Consider the following 22,356-nt stretch of genomic DNA (forward strand, 5'->3'; position numbering starts at 1 on the left):
CTCTGTGTACCCGAACAGGCGCCGGAGTGTGGCGACTAGGGCATTTTTAACAGTAACTTCATTGCCTACTTGTGCCTACTTGTGACAATAAAGATTATCATTAGATCATGAATAGCCCAAAATTAATAGAGATTTTAAAAGGCTGGCTTTTTCAAGTTAACAAGTCTCCAGGACTGAATGGGATGCATTTCAGAATGCTGAGGGAAAGAAGGGTGAAAACTGTTGAAGTACTGGCAATAATTTTCCAACCCATTTTAGATAGAGGTGGTGCCAGGTGACTAGAGAATTGAAAATGTTACACCCTTGTTCAAAAAATGATGTATGGATAAACCTAGCAATTATGGGCCAGTCAATTTAACTTCAGTGATTGGAAAGCTTTGAGAGACAATAATTCAAGACAAAATTAACAGCCACTTGGATAAATATCGATTCATTTTAGGGAAACTAACAAAAATGTATTAAAAGGCAAATCATGTTTAACTATTATTACTCAAGTTAATTTTTGATTTACTATATGTGGGCTTTCAAAAGGCATTTGATAAAATACAATATAATAGACAGCAAAGTTGAAGCCCATGGAATAAAAGCGAAAGTGGCAGCATGGACATGAGCTCGGCTGAGAAACAGTTAACTTATGGAACAGCTGCTTTCCTTGATATATATCAATGATCTAAACTTGGGTGTGGAGGGCACAATTTCAAAATTTGCAGATGACAAAACATGGCAGTATTCTGAGCTATGACTGGGTAGTGACAGACTTCCAAGACCACACGAGGCAACTGGTGGAAAGGATGGACACGTAGCGGGTGAAACTTAATGTAAAAAGTGTGAAGTAGCACATTTTGCTCGGCAAAATAAGGAGAGCCACTACAATTTTAACGGGCATGCAAGAAGAAAGACATCTGGGGTATATGTGCAAAAATCATTGAAGATGGTATGGCAGGCTGAGAGAGTTTTTAAAAATTGCAGACGGGGCCTTGAGCTTTATGTTTAGAAGCAGAGGGTATGAAAGAAAGGAAGTTATGACAAACCTTTATAAACTGGCCTCCACTGGAATATTGTGTCCACCACATTTTAGGAAGGATGTGAAGGCTTTAGAGAGGGTGCAGAAAAGGTTTATGAGAATGGCTTCAGGGATGAGGGACTTCAGTTGTGGATAGATTGAAGATGTTGAGAGTTGCTCTTATAGATGGTTGAGAGGAGATTTGATAGGAATCATGAAAGGCTAGACAGAATAGATGAGAGAAACTGTTTCTATTGGCATAAGGGTCAAGAATCAGAAGACATTGATTTACATTGGTTTGATAGAGACCCAATCGCAACACAAGGAAAAAATGTTTACTCGAGTGGTCAGGATTTGGAATGTATTATCTGAAAGTCTGGTGGAGGCATATACAATTGGGGCTTTCAAAAGGAAATTGGATATGCAGGAAGAAAATAAATTGCAGGCCCAGGGGAAAGGGCGGGCAAATTCAACTAGCTGAGTTGCTCTTTCAGAGAGCTGCCACAGACACAGCAGGCTGAATGGCCTCCTTCTGTGCTGTTCTATGATCTCACTGAAAGGCAGAATAGTCACAAGGGGCTAACTGGTCCATTCCTCTTATATTACCCCAAATTCCATGATACAAAATAAGGGACACTTTATTTGACCCAAAGTGTGCCATTTTACTTGACCTAGAAAAGATGGCTTCTAATTACCCTTCGCCATTTCTTCCTACTTTGCCTCATCTATTCACAGCATGCTTTTTAACAAACCCAACTACCTTTGCAGCTTTCCCGCTTCAAAAAGATCCACCTCCTTCACCACGACCTCAACCCGATGTGTCACTACCCAACAAGTCTCCCTCACTGCTCAACCAAAAGGGTCAAATGCTTTCCAACAGAACGGGTACAAGATGTTTTTGATTGCTGACAGTCTAATGAATTGATCATTTAGTCAATAAAAATTTATCAGCATCAGCTCATTAGCATTTTGAAAAATCTACCTCAGTCTTTTCCATACACTTGTCTGAATATACTCTGCTACTTCTAATGTTGGTTGTTAGCTCTTTTCCACTTCCTAACTGTGGAAAAAATGTAAGGAAATTTTGAAACACAACAATCAGCTTACACAGCAAATACTGGTTGTCTATTTGACAATACAGAAAGTATCACAATCAGGGTCAACTTCTTCTCACGCTATGTTCATGCACAAGCATCTCCGACAAGAATCACTAGATGAGTTCAATGGTTTCAATGAGTTCAATGATTTTCCCGTCGCCTGGTCCAGGACACTAATGTCAGCTGTAATGTTCCCAATGGATCAGTTTTGCCCAGCTCACAACAAACGAGGGAAACTTTTTGAGCGCATAGAAATGAGCTCTGTATCAACCCAGCATCTTACCACTGAGCAACTTAACGAATTTCCAACCTTTTCTACTTAATTCAAAGCAACTACTGTATTGTCTATTCCTTCTGGAGTACATACAAGACCACATTTATAGATGTTCCCATGAACAGTATGTAAATCATCCCTTCCAAAATAAAAATTAATTAGATCAGTCAGAAATTGCCTATCCTTCAGCTTCATGCTGATTCTGATCAATTCGCACTTTTTTTTAAGTGCTCAGTCTGCCTGTTCCTGATGGATTCCATTAAATTTGGGTGACACGGTGACAGTGGTTAGCACTGCTGCCTCACAGCACCAGGGACCCAGGTTCAAATCCAGCTTCAGGTGACTGTCTTTGTGTAGTTTGCACTTTCTCCCCATTTCTGTGTGGGTTCCTCTGGTTTCCTCCCACAATCCAAAAATGTGCAGATTAGGTGGATTGACCATGCTAAATTGCCCTTTAATATCCAAAGGATTTGACTGGGTTAGGGCATAGGATGTGGGTGTGGGCCTAGGTAGGGAGATCTTGCCACGGGCTGGTGCAGACTTGATCGGTCGAATGACCTCCTTTTGCATTATAGCGATTCGATGAATTCCCTATAATGGATATATTAAACTACATCTTTGGTATTTATTGCGTTTAATCAAATTGTATCAGCTATTCAATATTTATCGAGGCCAATGATTCTTCAGTAAACCATTCACATAAAATATTCTAAAGCCTAATTAATAATTTATCCTCATTATTCTTTGCATACACATAGGGCGACATGATGGTCATTGGAATTTATTTCTAGACAGCAAAATTTCTTTTCCCTCAAAATAATAATTTGGTATATTGCAAACACCAGACTGCACAACAATACATGATAAAATGCTTTACAAATCAGGGATTATAAGAGTCGCACTCATTGATTCTATCAATAAAAATAAATACAGTAAATACTTCAAGCATTTTGCTGAACAATAGACAATAGTCTGGATTTGGAACGATGGGGGAGGGGAGGTTTCAACCACAGTAAAACCAAGAACAGTAAAGGAATGTTCTTGGGATAAGATGATGTCACATTGTTGCATCCTTTTGCAGCGTGCCTTTTTACAAAAAGGACACTGTTGTTTCAGAACAACTGCTGCTATCCCAACATGCAGTTCTCCATACATCTGTTGATTTGGCTAGTGGAGTGAGCTGCCAGTATGACATAAAGTCACATGGCACAATCAGGAAGACAGCTGAGGGGATTATTCTTTGGCTTTCTTCATGACTTCACTTCTGTTTGGCTTTATTGTTTGGCAAATGCCATCAGTAAGCCTAAGTTTTACTCATAGAAGAATGCTCACTATGCTGATCCAGCATTTGCACAGGAGGCTCCAGGTGGCCCATTGCACTTTGTTACACTAGTGTTAGCTTCTTTAAAATTCTCTTTGGTCACAGAATTGAGAAGTTAGCACACTGTTTTCCTTTTCAATTTACTGACTTCTTTGAAAACTTTCATCTTTTTGTACCAAATCATAGAAAATCGTAAATATGTTACACATAGAATATAACCATACAATATCAATTCAAGTCTGTCTTTGTTTTCATGAATATTATAGAACATAAAATGAATACTGAAGCACCACTAATTGGTAAACAATTTGAAACCAAATTCAAGTAAACTGGCCAGGATATTTGCTAACGGTGAACCAAAATGCAACTTTTTTTTATTTACACAAATTAATCAAGAATTGTACAAATCACATCAGACATATACTCACTCCTTGATTATTTTCTCTGAAAGTTAGGCAGTTGGTTTCTTTCTAGCCAAAAATATCCAATACTGGCCCTGGAAAAGCTTGATAACCCAGTCATCCATTAGCTCAAAGAATTGGTTTCTTTTGGATAGGAACAAGTGCCACATGTGTGAGGGCAGACAATTCTGGGATGCACAGTGCCATTATTCACAATGGCTAATCATAATAGTTACCCATATTTTAAATTTTCTATCAAGGAACATCAAAGATGACAAATTTCACCCAAGATAATTGACTGAAATTGTTAATGATCTGCCTGGGAAGCATTGAAAATGTTTGAAACATCCTGGATGTTCACTTTTACCAATAGAAGATAAATAAAGCTTCTCAGATCCAACTATATCGGCACTCAAACGGTCACCGACTCCTTACTCCAACTACCACGAACACATTTCCTGACGCAAAAGACAATCTCACTTTAAAAAATTACACAAAAGTCCTCTATCAAGATTGAACACATCAGAAGGCTGGCACTTTGAAGTAATGTAATCAGCAACCTGCCAACATTTGTAACACAGTGATTGAAGCTGCCTGCAAAATAGTGTCCAAGTAACAATGGTTCCCTAACTACAAACTAAAGCAGAAGCCAGACCTTTTAAAGTTTGGAATTTAATGCATTTGGCAACAGGGGCAGCAACTTTCCCATAACCCTGTACTTAAATCATTTCCTACATCACCAATAATGTTGGTGTCACCTCATAAACATCAGAGTTTAACAGGTGAGTGTGAAGAGAAAATACTGAGTTCTAGGAACTGGCATGAAATGTTGATGAAGGTTTTTCTTAAATGAAGAGCAGCATTATTCTATCATTAAAAATGCTGCAGACTATTAAGGGATTTGTAAAATCAGACTATTAAAGTTTAAAAGGTTTGCAGTATATCCTAGTCTTGCACATTAATATTGCAAACTTTGTTTATCTGTGAAGCCAAATGTGTAGTTTCTCTGGTCTATTGTAAACTGCGTGTCCAGGTAATAATGGAAACTAGCAATAGAATGGGGCAAGTACATTAAGCAACTGTTAGTTTTTTGTTGAGTTTACAGTAATGAATTTCAATTACCTTAGAGCCATATTTTCTTTCAAAAGCATGCTTGCATTTCTGTAGAAATCCACATCTGTTGCTATCCACAGATGACATATTGGTTTCAATTTCCTTTTAAATTAGTTGTTTTTAATTTAATGTCACAACTTGCATTTGGTTATCTCAAAAGCAATGTACTTGCATAGGACAGGTTGGGCCAAAAATTGCATCACAAATATATTGTATTTTCTATTAAGAGTGCAATCGCACAATACCCAACGTATATTTAAGTTCTCCCAGAAAATTTCAAAATATTCCGCGTAATTAGAATGTAAAGCAAGCATACTGCACCAATTTTTCTCACTTCGAGGTAGTTTCAAATTTATCATTAAAGCATATATTGAGTGGGATTCTCCAGTCCGCCAGCCATGTTTTCCAGCACGACAATCCCTGCCAGCAGGGGGATTCTCCGTTCCTGCAACCGGCCAATGGGATTTCCCATTGTGGCCATCCCAAGCTGTTGGGAAAGCCGCAGGTGTGGGTGCACTGCTGGCGGACCACATGATAGCGCTGGAGAAATCTGCTGAATTTTTTTTTTTTAATTCTTAGCAATCAGTAAAACAGCTATGAATTTTCTTGGGAAAAGTCAAATCTAAAATTGATTAGAAATTCAATGATTATAATGGATTGACTTAATAGATACATCAACATTTTACAAACCATACTCAGATTTTAAAACAAGATATACGTTCAATTAATTCCCTGAAACCACAAGAGGCCTTTACAGTTCACAACAATGCAATTTTCATGTGGATAGCGTTCAACATTTTCACAACATATTTCGCTCCAAGAAAAATTTAATGATATGGACATCTGACTAATCAAGTCGACCCTTTGTCCTAATCATATTGCATTACTTTTTGTCTGTATTTTCATGCATGCCTATTACTCACAATTTATCCTTTCAGCCCCATCCTGTCGTTCAATTTAGTTCAATTCTTTTCTCTGCGATTCAGATGTGGACTGGATGTAACAATGCAATTTATGCCAGGAAAATGCATTTGCATTTTGAAATCTTTCAATTATAGCATAATTCTAGCAAATACAAGTATAGAGAAGCAGGTTGAGAATTAACAACTATAATCTTTTAAAGAAATGTACAGTGAACTTAGCACACAGTTCAATCTTTACAAACAGGACACCCTAAAACTAAAAGAGCAACTTGCCTGTACAGCTTACAAGTCCTAATAAAAATACAATTCATATAAATTTTACATTAACTGCATATTCCATCTACAAGAAGAAATTTAGATTTCATGTTACATCAAAGTTAGATTTCAATTTGCAAATTTAGCAGTTCTTACAGCGTTATTGCACCTTTAATTAAAAGCAGCATGCTTCTATTTCAATCAATTTTGAAACATTTAGCATAACTAGATCTATCTAGTATGTTTCAGTGACGAGTTCACCAAATCTCTTCAATCATGTAAAAACAAAGCAATAAAGGCCTTGCACAGCAAATAATTACTCTAGACATTCAAAAATTGAAGACAAAATAATGCTTATTAAAGGATTCCTCAGCTGAGTACACCAATAATACAAAGGAAGAGAAAGAATGAAGAGCAGCCCGACCAGTTCAGTTGGTAGCACATGGGACTCTTAATCCCAGATATGTGGGTTCGAGCCCCACGTTGGTTTCTTTTATCTTCATAATCAAAGAGTTGTGTAGGAGGTAAAATAACTTGTATGCGTTTCTTTTTGAACCAGCCCAAAGTGTGCCATGCTGCAACAGAGAGTGAAACTGTGTTTGCTGACAGAGGCAGACAGGTCAGTTTGGCTTTTGTAAGGGAACAATATCTGGAAGATTTGCTCCAGCTTGTAGCTAGAAGAAATCCAGAGATCCTTGTAGAGTTTTGTGGCAGAAAAGAGTCAGCTTGAATGGTTAGTTTGGAAAGAGCTGTACAGAAGATTTTTTTCAATTATTTTACAGGATGTAGGCGTCACTGACTAGGTCAGCATTTACTGCCCATCACTAATTGCCCTTGACGAGATGGTGCTGAGCCACCTTCTTGATCTGCTCCAGTTGATTTGATGTAGGTACATCCACAGTAGATTCAAACAGATCCAGAAGCTCAAATTATGGGTATCAGCAGCATCTAAACTGTATTCCACCACAATCAGTAAACACTTGTGGCGTGGCATGCCATATAACTCACTGTACCATTAAGCCAGGTGATCAACCTTAGTTCAATGAGTACAGAGCACAAAAGCATACCAAGAGCAGCACTGGGCCTGCTTAAAATTCAGATGTTACCCTGGTGCGCTACAGCACAGGACTACCTGCATGCTGAATAGTGGAAGCTATATGTCATGGACAGCATCAGATCAAAGATCTACAGTCCTACCGCATCCAGACATGAATGGCGGTGGACAATTAAACAACTAACTGGAGGAGGCAGCTTCACAAACATTCTAACCTTAATGATAGTAGAGCCCAATAGGAGTACAAAAGGCAAGGCTGACATTTTTATAACCATCTTCAGCCCAGAAATGCTGAGTGGATGATCCATCATGGCTTCCTCCCGAGGCCCCATCATCATAGCTGCCAGTCTTCAACTAGTTTAATTCACTCCACTTAGATGTCAAGAAAATGCTGAGCACACAGAATACAGCAAAGGCTATAGGCCTGACAGCATCCCAGTAATAGTGGCTCACGCTCCAGTGTTAACCATACCTCTAGCCAAGCAGTTTAAATTCACTTACAACACTGGCATCTACCTGACAAAGTAAAACATTTCTCAGTTATGCCCTGTCCATGTAAAACAGAACAAATCTAATCGAGACAAATTACTGCCCATCAGTCTACTCTCTCTCATTCGAAAAGTGATGGAACGTGTTAGCGACTGCGCTATTGACGGCCATTTCCTAACCAATAACTTGCACAGCATTGCCAAGCTTCAATTTTGCCAGGATGACACAATTCCAGCCTTGATCCAAGCATGGGATAAAAAAGCGGAATTCCAGAAGAGAAGTGAAAGTGACTCCTTAACATCAAGGCAGCATTTACTGAGTGTGACACGAATGGCCCCAGTAAAACTAAAGTCAATGGGAATCAGAGCAAAATCTCTGTAGTTTGGAGCAAGCACAAAGCAAAACAGTTGTGACTGACGGATACTAGGTGGTATAGTGGTGCAGTGGTTAGCACTGCTGCCTCACGGCGCTGAGGACGCGGGTTCAATCCTGCCCCCGCTTCACTGTCCGCATGGATTTTGCACATTCTCCCGTGTCTGCGTGGGTCTCACCCCTACAAGCCAAAGATGTACAGGGTAGGTGAATTGGCCACTCTAAAGTGCCCTTTAATTGGCAAACATTTTTAAACGGTGATTGCTGGATGCTAATCTTTTGGAGGCAAATCAACTCAGCCCAAAAACATTACTGCAGGAGTGCCCGAGGGCTGTGTCCAAGACCGCAACAAGCTTCAGCAGTTTCAATTATGACCTTTCCTCCATTATTAAAAGTAGAGATGATCTGTGAACATTGGATTCTGTTCCATCACAATTTCTAAAATAATTAAGCTGTCCGTGCCCGCGTGCAACTAGATTTGTGATGAACATTCAGTGATGAACTGATAGGTGGCAAGTAACATTCATGTCAACAAGTGCAAGGCAATAACCATTACCAACAAACGAGTATTTAATCACTTCTCCTTGAAGCATCATCACTTAACCATCCACCACAAACATCTGTGGGTCACCACTGGCCAGAAACCTAACATGGCAATTCTCATGGATTGAGGACTGGTTAGTTAACAGGAAGCGGAGTAGGTATAATTGGGTCATTCTTAGATTGGCAAGCAGTTACTGGAGTATCAGAGTGATCAGTGCTAGGGCCTCAACATTTTATAATTTACAATCTATAATCAATGACTTGGATGAAAAGATTAAAGACATGGTAGCTGAATTTGCTGATGACAAAAAGATAGGTAGGAAAGTATGTCAAGAGGACAGAATACAGAGGGATTTAGATAGGTTTCCTGAGTGGGCAAAAATTTTGCAGGTGGAGTATAATATGGGAAATGTGAACTTGCCCACTTTGGCAGGAAAAGAAGAACAACAATATATTATTTGAATAGAGATAGACTGTAGAACACTGTAGTAGAGAGGAATCTGAATGTCCTGGCACATGAATCTCAAAATACTATGTAGGTGCAGCAAGTAATCAGGAATGTCGGTATTTATTGCAAGAGGAGTCGAGCATAATACTAGAGACATTATGCTATGTTTGTACATGGCATTGATAAGACCACATCTGGGAACAGTTCAGAGAAAGTTCACTTGTGTTCCAGCCCCAGTTGATGTTATACATATATATGAGAAGATCCCAGAATGGAACCCTGGCTCAACGTGGAGAACAGTGTCACAGGGCCACTAATCACTTTTAACAGTTAGAGAACAAACATGTATTAAAACTGAAAAAATTGGATGATACAATACTCCTTTATCCCTCCCTTATCTTAATTATACACAGGTTTTAGGATTAACATGGATTACAAAGTACATTTTATTCTACAATCGTCTCATAAACAGTCTCTTTTTAGCACACAAGATGACCATGGGCAAATACACTCTCCACTCTGAACCCCAAGTGAATGTTTCTGGATGTCCCTCAGAGTCCCTCAGATGATTGCCACGTGAGTTTCTAAACTCCACATCCCCAAAACCACACGTTAAAACCTTCTCTCAGAGAACATTTTAAATATACAACACAACAAAGAAAACAAAGAAAAACAAAGACACCCCGCCCCCCCCCCCCATCTCTATCCTCAAACACCCCAGTAACTCAGATGGAAGCCATTCAGCCCATGAAGTCTGCACTGACCTTCTGAAAGAGCACCCCACCTAGGCCCACTCACCCACTCTATACCCGCAGCCCCATGACCCCACCTAACCTGCACATCTTTGGACACTAAGGGGCGATTTAGAATGGGCAGTCCACCTAATCTGCACATCTTTGGACTGTGGGAAAAAACTAGAGCAATCAGAGGAAACTCACGCAGACACTGGGAGAAAGTGCAAACTATACACAATCATCCAAGGCTGGAATTGAACCTGGGTCTCTGGCACTGTGAGGCAGCTGTGCTAACCACTGTGTCACCTCAATCTGGCTTAAAACAAAAAAAATCTTACTGACACCCGTGGGGAGTTGTAGAATTAGCAGCTATACATTTGTAATCTCTCACTGTGTGAATAAAACTACAACTGAGTAAAGACAGGGTTCTGGTCATCTCCTTCACTAATTGGTTGCAAGACGTTTAACATCTGCCATTGCATGTGTGCGCTAGCCAAAGGGAGGTGAAAATTACACAAATTTTGTCTACCTGCTTGATAATTACCCTCAGTTCCTGACCTTTTTCTTGTATAGCCCTCTGTGAAAATTTATTTCAATGAAATCCTGCTTGACCAGGTTGCGGGTTTATTGAAAATGTTTTATATCTGTCACAGAAACAAGCAAGCTGAAGTGGAACAGATTTTATTCGTGATAATAGACAATTTTTGATTTTATGTTGCACCAGTCTTCAAAATGAGTGTCAAACTAATATACCCTCGAATTTTCTTCAGTGTGTATGCGATTTAAGTGCGCAGCCGCTTTAAATTATTTTGTGCGCCCATTAAAGGGGCAGGCTGGTATAACTCTTGGGTTATGTGACCTTGAAGCATCACTAGACATGACCAGGCTACTATTGCATGATTTTTCAGCTTCTTGTTCTGCATTACTGTTATACATGATGCGTCAATGGTGACTCCATCGGTAGCAAACTCACCTCTGAATTGCAGGATTCTGGGTTCAAGTCCCACTCCAGGGCTTGAGCACAAAAATCCAGGCTGAAACTCCAGTGCAATACTGAAGGGAGCATTGCACTGTTCGAGGTGCCATTTTTCAGATCAGACATTAAACTCAGGCCCCATCTATCTGCTTAGGTGAACAGTAAACAATTCCATGGCACTAGTTTGAAGTGCAGGGGAGTCATCTGGTGTCCTGGCCAATATTTATCTCTCAATTAATGTCACAAGAACAGATTAACAGTTCATTATTAAACTGCTGTTTGAGAGAGTTTGCGGAGTTCAAATTAGCTGCTTTCTGCATTTTCTACATCACATCTATGAAGGCAAGCATGCCATATGCTTTCTTTACAACCATTTCCACCCATGCTGCCACTTTTAAGGATCTGTGGACCTGCACGCCCAGATCTCTGTGTATCTATGCTTCTGATGGATCTGTCATTTATTTTATAACTCCCACCTGAATTGGATCTACCAAAATGCATCAGCTCGCATTTGTCTGGGTTAAATTCCATCTGCCATTTCTCTGCCCAAATTTGAAGCCCATCTTTATCCTGATTTATTCTCTGACAATCGTCATCATTATCCGCAACTCCTGCAATCTTAGTATCATCCGCAAACTTGCTAATCAGACCCGCTATATTTTCTTCCAAGTCATTTATATATATTATAAAAAGCAGAGGTCCCAGTACTGATCGTTGCGGAACACCACTAGTTACAGACCTCCATTCGGAAAAACACCCTTCCACTTCTACTCCTCTGTCTTCTATGGCCAAGCCAGTTCCTGATCCATCCAGCTAGTTCACCCCTGACCCCATGTGATCTAATCTTTTGCACCAGCCTGCCATGAGGGACCTTATCAAATGCTTTACTGAAGTCCAAGTAGACAACATCCACAGCCCTTCCCGTGTCAATCATTTTTGTCACCTCAAAATATTAAATTAAATTAGTGAGACATGACCTCCCTCATACAAAACCATGCTGTTTGTCGCTAATAAGACCATTCACTTCCAAATGTGCAGAGATCCTATCTCTGAGAATCTTTTCCAACAATTTCACTATCACTGACGTCAAACTCACTAACCTATAATTACCTGGATTATCCTTGCAACCCTTCTTAAATAACGGAACATAATAATAATAATAGCGTTGTCACAAGTAGGCTTCAATGAAGTTACTGTGAAAAGCCCCATTAGTTATCCTCCAATCCTCTGGGATCTCACCTGTGGCCAATGAGGACGCAAAGATTTCAGTCAGAGGCCCAGCGATTTCATCTCTCGTCTCCCTCAGTAATCTGGGATAGATGCCATCTGGCCCTGAGGATTTGTCCACATTAATGCTTTTTAACACACCAAACACTTCCTCCCTCGTAATAACGACCTGTTATAAAGTGTTTACACATCCCTCTGAGACACCACCAATCAACACGTCTCTCTCCTTTGTGAATACCAATACACAATACTCATTAAGGACCTCACCTACTTCCTCAGGTTCTACACATAATTTCTTTCCTTGTCCTAGAGTGGACCAACTGTTTCTCTAGCTACGTATAAAATGCCTTGTGATTCTCCTTAATCCTGTCTGCCAACAACATTTTGTGACCCCTTTTTGCCCTAACTCCCTTCTTAAACTCTTTTTTGCTTTCCTTGTATTCCTCAAGAAAAGGCATTGCACCTCGTCTTGGGCTTGATCAGATGTTTGATCTTAGCCAAAAGGCCGAGCAGCGATGTAATATTTCAACTTAACCCAAGGGCAAACTTGCCACGGAAAATTTACTTTTTGCCATCATGAGTAACACACACGGTTACACTGAATCTTAATACTTAGACTGAAATTACACTGCCCTCAAGCGCCTGGTTGTTCAGAGATATAAAAACTCCTGGATCTGTACGATGCAGATTTTCACCGGCAATGTATCTGTTCAACAGAGCAGCTGGTACATATACAGTAGCATCCTGATATAATCACCACCCATCTGCATCAAGTAGGTGGTATCAAGTCTGTCATCTTTTTAATTTGTTCATAGGATGTGGTGTCACTGGCACGGCCAGCATTTACTGCCCATCCCTAATTACTCTTCTTGAACCACTTCACTCTATGTTATGTAGGTTTACCACAGGAGCAGCACGGTGGCGGTGGTAAGCATTGTTGCCTCACGACACCGAGGTCCCAGGTTTGATCCCGGCTTTGGGTCACTGTCCGTGTAGAGTTTGCACATTCTCCCCGTGTTTGCGTGGGTTTCACCTGCACAACCCAAAGATGTGCAGGGTAGGTTAATTGGCCACGTTAAATTGCCCCCCAGTTGAAAAAAAAAGAATTGGGTACTCCAAATTTTAAAATATATATATAGGTTTACCACAGAGCTGTTAAGGAGGAAGTTCCAGGATTTTGACCCACTGAAGAAACAGCAACATAATTCCAAGACAATATAGCTCAAAGTCAAGATGGTAAGAATTATATTCGGTTATGGGATTGCTCAAATGTTAATTCTAGACTTGGATAATCAAATTCTTCAAAAATGCTCTCCAGGCTAATGTGTCTCGAGAATTTCAAATTTGTGAGAATGGGTACATTCACACGTTTCTATTTGTTCTTGAAACAAAAATAATTGTATACTTGAAAATCTGAGACTCCAACCATTTTACTGGGTGCATTTACTGGGTGAAAAGAATGTTTTTCCAAATAGGTCATATTATTTCCTAACAGGCTCCCAATGGGAATAACAGAATTAGAGGATGGAGTTCAGACAATTAGCAGTAATCTTTCCAACTGGGAATGAACAGGCGATAAGGATTTCACTTCAAATGAATGTCACTTCAAGGGATAACATTCAAATTCAAAACCTGACACTTTTTAATCATCAAGTTTCCTTCATCTTTTCTCTTCCCCCTCCCATGTAAGTAATATTTATGTCAAAACTCTTTTACTTTGTAGACATCAAACTGTTTATCTTTACCTGATACAGTTTTATCTTATACATTCAAATTTAAGGAAGCAGTTTCCACCAGCTTCTCAGATTCTGCCCCCAGCCGGATCTCTGAAATATTTGACTGTAGATCAATAGGAAGAGCACCTTCCTGGCCAAACAATCTTTGCTTGTAAATCAACAGGGAAATTAGATTCTTGGGAGCATATGTCCAATAAAGTGGCATTAATTACAATGATTTGAAACCAATAAAACTTATCAAGACAATAACATGTGCTTTCAGAGTTTTTCCAGTCTGACTACATCAACTGGGTGATTATAATTGGCGAAGAAGACTGTGATAAGTCACAATCCTCTTGTGAAAACTGGTCTGGGCATGAACCATTGACCCCAATTCTGATCCTCCAAATTTTCAACTTTATTCAGAGACATAAGGATAGGCAACATATCATGCAGGATATGAAATCCCATAAATGAAATGACTCATTGCCAGGATGAGGAAGTTTGCGCAACTAATGAGCCCTGGAAGCTGTGAAGACTATTCCATTTTGCTGCATTGAGTGTACATCAGAATCATATTTCGAACTGGAACACATCCAGCTGCTTCATATTCAGAGGATATGAAAAGTTCCTTGAATTGGGAGATCGAGTAACGTTCTTACTTTCAGAATCACTTCCAAACATTTTACATTCTAATAATAATTTTGGAGAATTTATAAAATGCTTTGTACTTCAAATTTACACAATAAACAAAGACAATATAAACTCCACTTTATTATCTACAGTTGGAGGAGCTATTCTTGACAGTGCAATTTTTAAATGGAACTGCCAGCATCAACTGACACAAATCTTCAATCAGACTTCACCAACACGTTGATGGAGAATTGCAAAAACAAAATGCACTCCAATAACAGAGTATCAATGTAGAGACTACAATGCAAGCATGGTAAAGAAAAGTACAAAACAAAACTTGATCTATTTACCAATTGCCCACCAAGGAAAATATTAGTTGGCAGACATGTAAATAAATACAACCCTGTTGTGAACCAGCATAACTTGTCTAAAAAAAATAGAAAAAAACTGAGGTGCAAACCTAGAACAAGATCTTATATTAAGCATAGCTTAAATCTCTAACAAGAAAGAATCTAATCACCTCCCCTCCACATTCAATGACATTACCATCAACATCCTGAGACATGAGACTTCCAGTGACGGGGATGTGCTGAGCCGACACTCGGAAGGCTGCTCTCCTCCTCGGAAATCAAATTTAAGCACTTATAACCAAAAATAGCCCACCAGAACAGAGAGAAAAAGCATCCCCATATCAACCTACAAATTAAATATAAACCGAAATGCCGAGAAACAGCTGCACCAGAAGCCACAAGGGAATGAGGTGTAACAGGAGCCTGGAGAAACCGGCGAGCAAGACGGCGGAGCCACGAGGCGAAGAAGCCCCACCCGCACCTGAAAGGGAGGGGCCAACACGTCTTGCACGGAACTCCCCCTTGCTAGAGGGCGATGGAAGAAGCGCCTCACCAGAGAGCAAATGGAGCTCAAAGAGGCCATAAAACTCTGAATCCGGGCAGTGGTGAAGGTGGCAGTCACGGAAGCACTGACCGCCATGCAGGTGGCCCTCGACAAAGCGGAGAAACTGGAGGCCCAGTGGAGCACAATTAAGGAGCTGGAAAAGGCCTCCACGGACCAGATCGTCCTCCGCCCCAGAGACAGAAATAGTGAGGTTGGTAGCGACGCAGGGTATCTTAAGGGGAAGGTAAAAGATCAATAGAACCGGTTGAGGCGCCAGAACTGAAGAATAGTGGGGCTGCCGGAGGGAACCGAAGGCAGGAACCCAAGGACTACGTGGCCCAGATGCTGGGAAACTTGGTACGGGGCAACGTCCCCAACCTGCCAAGAGATAGACAGGGCTCACAGGTCGCACCGGCTGAACCCCAGGGAAGGGGAACATCCAAGGGCAACAATTGTGAAGATGCACCAGTACCAAGACTGGGAAAGAATCCGGTTTTGGGCCAGGCAGACAAAAACCTGCAACTGGGACAGCAGACACAAATCTACCAGAACAGTGGGGCAGACCTGGTCAAGCGTCGGGGTGAATTTAACAGAGCAAAAGTGGGATGAAGTTTGAGATGCTGTACCAAGTCAAGCTATGGGTTACTTTCCAGGGCAAGGAGCACTATTTATGGCCCCTGCAGACGCAGTCAGGTTTGTCCAAATGAACGGGCTGGGAAGGCAGCAGCAGAAACAAAGGTGAAGCTGTCACCTTGAGAGATTAAAAGACAATTTGCGCGGGGCTGTACTGCCTCGTTCCAAAGCCGAAAACTAAGTCACAGAAAGGAGGGGGCAAGAGCAGCCGGACGTTGGAGAAAGGGAGAAAGAGGAAGAGGGGAAAGGACAGAAAAACAGCAGGTGAAGGCGAAGCTAAGATGATTCCGAGAGGTGGGGCCACCACACTGGCGGGAAAGTTAGCTCCAGGAAGAGTCAGGAGGATGTGGCGCATCTCCCATTTTGGAGGGGGGGGGCACTAGCAGGGGAATAGTGAACAGCACTAGCAGGGGAATGGGCAGAGGGATTGGGGGGGGGGCTCTAGGCTGGCTACAACAGGCCACACAGGGAACAAGAGGGCACCGCAAGCAGCCACTTTGGAGGGTTCCCAAACAAAAGGAAATCCCAAGTATTGGGGCTCACCCATATGGTATACACACAGTTGGTGGCCCTGTTGGATGGCCACTGTATAAAGGGAAACCCTGGAGCGCAGGGGCCCACCCTCATGGTGAGTACGGTGACTATTTTGGGTGGTCCCTTAACAAAGGGAAACCCCAGAGTGCAGGGGTGCGTCCAGAAATAAGTATGGTTGAAAATACTGGTCAAAATCGTAGCCAGGCAACTGTGTACCAGAAGTAGTCGCAGAGGACCAGAAGGCCTTTGTTAAGGACAGGCAACTTACGTCAAACATCAGGCGCCGGCTAAACGCGATAATGACCCCATCCGGGGAGAGAACACTAGAGGTAATCATCTCCCTGGACTTGGAAAGACCTTCAACATTTATCAGCGATAAGACTCTTAGTGCTGATCCCAGCACTTCTGTGGGTGAAACAAGCTGTATGCAAGATTTAGACCACAAATTCAGTTACCAAAAATCATGACTTTTTCACCAATGCTGAAACATTAACTTCTTGCTCAGCAAATGGACGTGCAAGTTGGGACACAGACAGAGTTTTGGGTGATTTCAAGTTCAATAGAATATGGGAGGCTAGGAAGGGGTCCATTGGCATTGCCAAGTTTACAAGTAACATAGGGATTCAGCAACAGATGAGATGAAGCTGGGGCCAAGGTAAGCAATATCAGAGAGGTGGAAACAAGTGGTCTGTTCTTGGGCGATGGTGCCGATTAGTATTTGAAATAGTCAAAAACAATTTGCTCCAGCCTCTCAGATGGAGTCAGTGGCTAGGGAACCATTGATGCAGGGACCTAGGACAACAGCTTCAATCTTCTCAAAATTCTGAGTTGGAGGAATCGTTTGCTCCTCTGGTACACCAGTAAACATGCACGGCATAGTTAGATTCTATACCAAAGTAGTAAACAGTAAAATATATTTGAGAATGTCTATGACCTGGAAATTCAGCAGCATCCTATCTTGGACACCTCTCTTTGCAGATTGTTTAAGACTGGCGCTCAAGGAGCCCAGGGTGTTTGGCCTCGAGCCTCTTTATTGTGTAGAAGGCACAATATTCGAAGCTGCACCGGTTCATATGCCAATATCCAAGCAGGCTTTTTCGTAAGATCGCAAGGATCTGGAGAAGGAACATTTGCACCTTGGGAGTGTGTTCTATCACTCGTCAAATAACATTGCAGGATCTGAAATACTGTTAGGGCTCTTGATGTGCAAAAAGAGGACTGCTGAGGGTCACCAAAGAACATTGCAAGGGTACGAGTCCTGGAAGCCAAAGATCTCTGGACTAAGAGCAGCAGTGATTAAGCCGTGTACACATCTCCTACTCCATTCTATGCAGCTTAGTGTTGGTTTTCATGGAGGCAGTCAGCACTTTGGCGCAAGCCAAAGTTACAAGAAAGCAGCAGGATGTGTTTGATCCTTTATTTGCATATGTTCATAGCTTAATGCCTGTAGATGACATGGGTGAGGGACCCTTTTTTTCCCCCAACCAAAATGGTCTCTAATGCAGATCACACCAAAGTTGTACACACACATGAATGTAATTTTGGGGGGCTCTGCATAGACTTAATTTCACGAGGCTGGTGGAGCAAATGGAGGAGGAGTTTAAGAGGTGGGACGCGTTGCCTCTGTCCCTGGCACGTAGGGTGCAGTCAGTCAAGAGGACCGTGCTCCCAAGGTTTTTGTTCCTGTTTCAGTGCCTCCCCATTCTTATCCCGAAGGCCTTCTTTAGGCGGGTCAACAGGAGCATAACGGGGTTTGTGTCAGCGCGAGGGACTCAAGAGGGTGAGAAGGGTGTTCCAGGAGCGGAGTAGGGATGGGGGGGGGGGGGGGGGGGGGGGGGGCTGGTGCTGCCCAACCTCTGTGGGTACTACTGGGCCGCTAATGCGGCGATGGTGCGCAAGTGGGTGATGGAGGGGGAGGGGGCAGCATGGAAGAGGCTGGAGATGGTGTCTTGTGAGGGTACGAGTCTGGAGGCGCTGGCAACGGCGCCACTGCCGCTCCCTCCAACGAGGTATACCACAAGCCCAGTGGTGGCGGCTACCCTCAAAATTTGGGGGCAATGGAGGCGACACAGGGGGGAGGTGGGGGCCTCGGTGTGGACCCCGATACGGGGGAACCACCGGTTTGTCCCGGGGAGATTAGATGGTGGGTTTTCGGGGTGGCACAGGGCAGGGATAAGAAGGTAAGGGGACCTGTTTGTGGATGGGAAGTTCGCGAGCCTGGGTGAGCTGGAGGAGAAGTACGGGCTCCCCCGGGAAGCACCTTTAGGTATCTACAGGTAAGGGCGTTTGCCAGGCGGCAAGTGGTGGAATTCCCACTGCTGCCACCACGCACGGTACAGGACAGGGTGCTCTCGGGGGTATGGGTTGGAGAGGGGAAGATTTCGGCAACGTACCAGGTGATGCAGGCGGAGGATGAGGTAAGTGGGAGGAGGAGTTGGGGGAGGAGATCGAGGAGGTGACGTGGGCAGATGCCCTAGGGAGGGTGAACTCTTCCTCTTCGTGCGCGAGGCTCAGCCTTGTACAGTTTAAGGTACTGCTCAGGGCACATATGACCGGGACAAGGATGAGCCGGTTGGGGGGGGGGGGGGGGGGGGGGGGGGGGGGGTGAGGATGGGTGTGTGAAGTGCTCAGGGAGCCCAGCAAACCACACCCATATGTTCTGGGCATGCCCAACGCTGGAGGAATTTTGGAAGGGCATAGTGAGGACGGTGTTGAGGGTGGTAGGATCCAGGGTGGTAGGATCCAGGGTCAAACCGGGCTGGGGGCTCGCAATATTTGGGGTTGCAGAGGAGCCGGAATTGCAGGAGGCGAAAGAGGCCGGTATTCTAGCCTTTGCGTCCCTGGTAGCCCAGCGGAGGATTCTTCTTCAGTGGAAGGATACGAGGCCCCCAAGCATGGAGTCCTGGATCAATGACATGGCGGGGTTTATAAAATTGGAACGGGTGAAATTTGCTTTGAGGGGGTCGGTGCAAGGGCTTTTCAGGCAGTGGCAACCGTTCCTAGACTTCCTGGCAGAACGGTAGACAATGGTCAGCAGCAGCAGCAAAGGGGGGGGGGGTTCTATTTTATTTTTTGCTTTTCTATATTGGGGGATCTGAGGGGATGTATATTTGCTATGTGTTTCGATGGGTGTTAATTTATTATTTGTGTATTGGGGGGGGGGGGGCATTGAGTTGTTTTGTTCTGTATTTAATTCTATTGGGTTCCTTTTATATTTTGTTGTTGATATTTTGTGAAAACTTTAATAAAAATTATTTAAAAAAAAATAAAAATGTATACCCAACAACGCAACCAATAATATTGCCAAACAGATAGATTTTAACGTAAATAGTTCGGTAGTACAGAACTGGAGTATTGCTGAAAAAAGACATTTTGTCGAAGCTTTTTGTCTTGCACTTATTGGGACAATCGCAAGAATACCAGTCAGGGGAAACAACAACTTTATACTTTGAGGAGTGATTGATTGACACGTGAACTCTGTATGGTAGAGCCGTTGCCATGGAGAACCCATTCAAGTTGATGGTGACAAACAGTTAACTTCCCCCATTGTTTAAAATTTAAACCAGGCAGCTTTACTCTGATTAGTCACGGCATTGCCCTACGGAATGAACCAATGAATGAATGTCACTTATTTTCTTTAGCTGAAATAGGCACAATGAATGCACACTTCTTTCAGTCTTCAAGAACAGGGCACTATGAATTAATATACGTAGCTTCTAGTATACGCAAATGCTCCACATCGCAAGCCCAACTGGCAATCTTAAATTGGTTATCAGTGTAATTTTTAGCACACTGAGTATTTAGCAAATGTTATCCAATGGACATGCTATTTTGACTTTTACAAGTAATGGCTGGTTGGGTACAATCTGTACCTTGCCTGTTGCTGACAGCAGAAGTAACTTGCTGTTTGATACGATCCACCAGTCCTTGGGAGGTACAGCCCTACATGCCTAGCATCAAACTGGCACTGAAATTCGTATGTCACATTACTCATTTGGGTGATGGGCAGAACATATTTTTGGCTTGGTGGCAGCATCCTGTTCATGGTTGATTGCCACTCAGGTGGTGCCCTGACATTGGCATTCTTGCGATTGCCCTGAAAATTTAAGACAAAAAGATTTAACAAAATGTTTTTTTTTTTAATATTAAATGTTTTAATGGATTAGTGGGTGAATACCTCATGAAAGGTGATACGGGATCCACAATCAGCACTCCAGTCATCCATCTGAAACTTTATCCATATCCTCTTCTTTCTGCAGATGCTGACTAACCTGCTGAGTGTTTCTAGCATATTCCATTTTAATTTCAGTATCTGTAATATTTTTCCAAGTTTGGTTCCTGGCATGTATTTAATTATAGGGACTTCTAGAGCATCGCAAAGGCCTAAGGGCAGGAAGGGGAGAATAGCATCTTTGGTTCATGCTCTCAATTATTACCCAAACAACTTACATTACTAAAGTTCCTGGATGAATTTGATATTGATGTTAAAACTCACGTGTTGACAAGTATACATCTCACCAACAAATAAGTCAACGACATTTTCGATTTGTGGTTTACTGATATTTTAGAAAATTTTAATCCTGTATTGTGGAGTTAAACAAAGAGTTTGAACTTTATTTTGCTCAAAATAGCTTTAATACCTCTTTTTCACATTTTAAAACATCTTCCAGCTCAAATACATTGTTTTACTATTCACTTTTTTGATCTTTCGGTACAATTTAGATTTGATTAAAATATGATATCTAAACATGAAAGGTTGCTTTATCACAAGGATAGTAAACTCATTGGGAATTTTGTTTTTAAAGTTACTCAACAAATTGTTCTAGAAATAATGGTTGATGTAATGGGCTTTCATCGCTGATGGTGAATGCTAAAACACATTTGAAGCAGATTATACATTATTTCTAAGGCAGTAACTTCAGGTGAATTTGTCCACTTATCATTTTAAGACAGTAAGGATTGAAGTATTGCTGAAAACAAGAGACATGCCTTCAAAACTTTATGTCTTGAACTCACCAGGGCAGATTCTCAAGAAAACCAATAGCAAAGGGAACAATTTATACTGCATGAGAAGAGGGTTGGTAAGTGGACAAATAACTCGAGACATTACGATAGAGAATGCAGCAGGGATAAATGAATTGTCACGCTTTTGTTTAAATTCATAGAATGCTTACAGTGCAGAAGGTAGTCATTCAGTCCATCAAGTCTGCACCAACCCTCTGAAAGAGCACCCCACCCAGGCGAACTCCCCACTCTATTCCCATAACCCTGCAATCCCAATTAACCGTTGGACACTAAGGGTCAACTTAGCATGACTAACCCACCTAACCTGAACACCTGCATTTGTCAGGGCTAGAAGGCTGGGAACAGACAACGCCTGTGTGGAATATAAGGAAAGCAGGAAGGAACTTAAGCAAGGAGTCAGGAGGGCTAGAAGGGGTCACGAAAAGTAATTGGCAAATAGGGTTAAGGAAAATCCCACGGCTTCTTACACATCATAAAAAGCAAGAGGGTAGCCAGGGAAAGGGTTGGCCCAATGAAGGATAGGCAAGGGAATCTATGTTCGGAGCCAGAGGAAATGGGCGAGGTACTAAATGAATACTTTGCATCAGTATTCACCAAAGAGAAGGAATTGGTAGATGTTGAGTCTGGAGAAGGGCGTGTAGATAGCCTGTGTCACATTGAGATCCAAAAAGACGAGGTGTTGGGCGTCTTGA

At 42.1% G+C, this 22,356-nt stretch overlaps 1 protein-coding gene across 5 annotated transcripts in view; it reads right to left on the bottom strand.

The window, feature by feature from the left end:
• taok1a (TAO kinase 1a) overlaps positions 1 to 22,356 on the bottom strand; it is a 188,057-nt gene that overhangs the window by 91,459 nt on the left and 74,242 nt on the right. The window contains exon 1 of one of the 5 annotated variants that reach the window (XM_038814335.1): positions 6,133 to 6,269. The exons of the other annotated variants lie outside the window; for them this stretch is intronic. The gene's annotated coding sequence lies outside the window, so the exon portion shown is untranslated. Of the gene's footprint in view, positions 1 to 6,132; positions 6,270 to 22,356 lie in introns of those variants that run through there. 5 annotated transcript variants of the gene reach the window in all.

This window comes from Scyliorhinus canicula, chromosome 12 (assembly GCF_902713615.1).
Source record: "Scyliorhinus canicula chromosome 12, sScyCan1.1, whole genome shotgun sequence".
Lineage (NCBI taxonomy): Eukaryota > Metazoa > Chordata > Chondrichthyes > Carcharhiniformes > Scyliorhinidae > Scyliorhinus > Scyliorhinus canicula.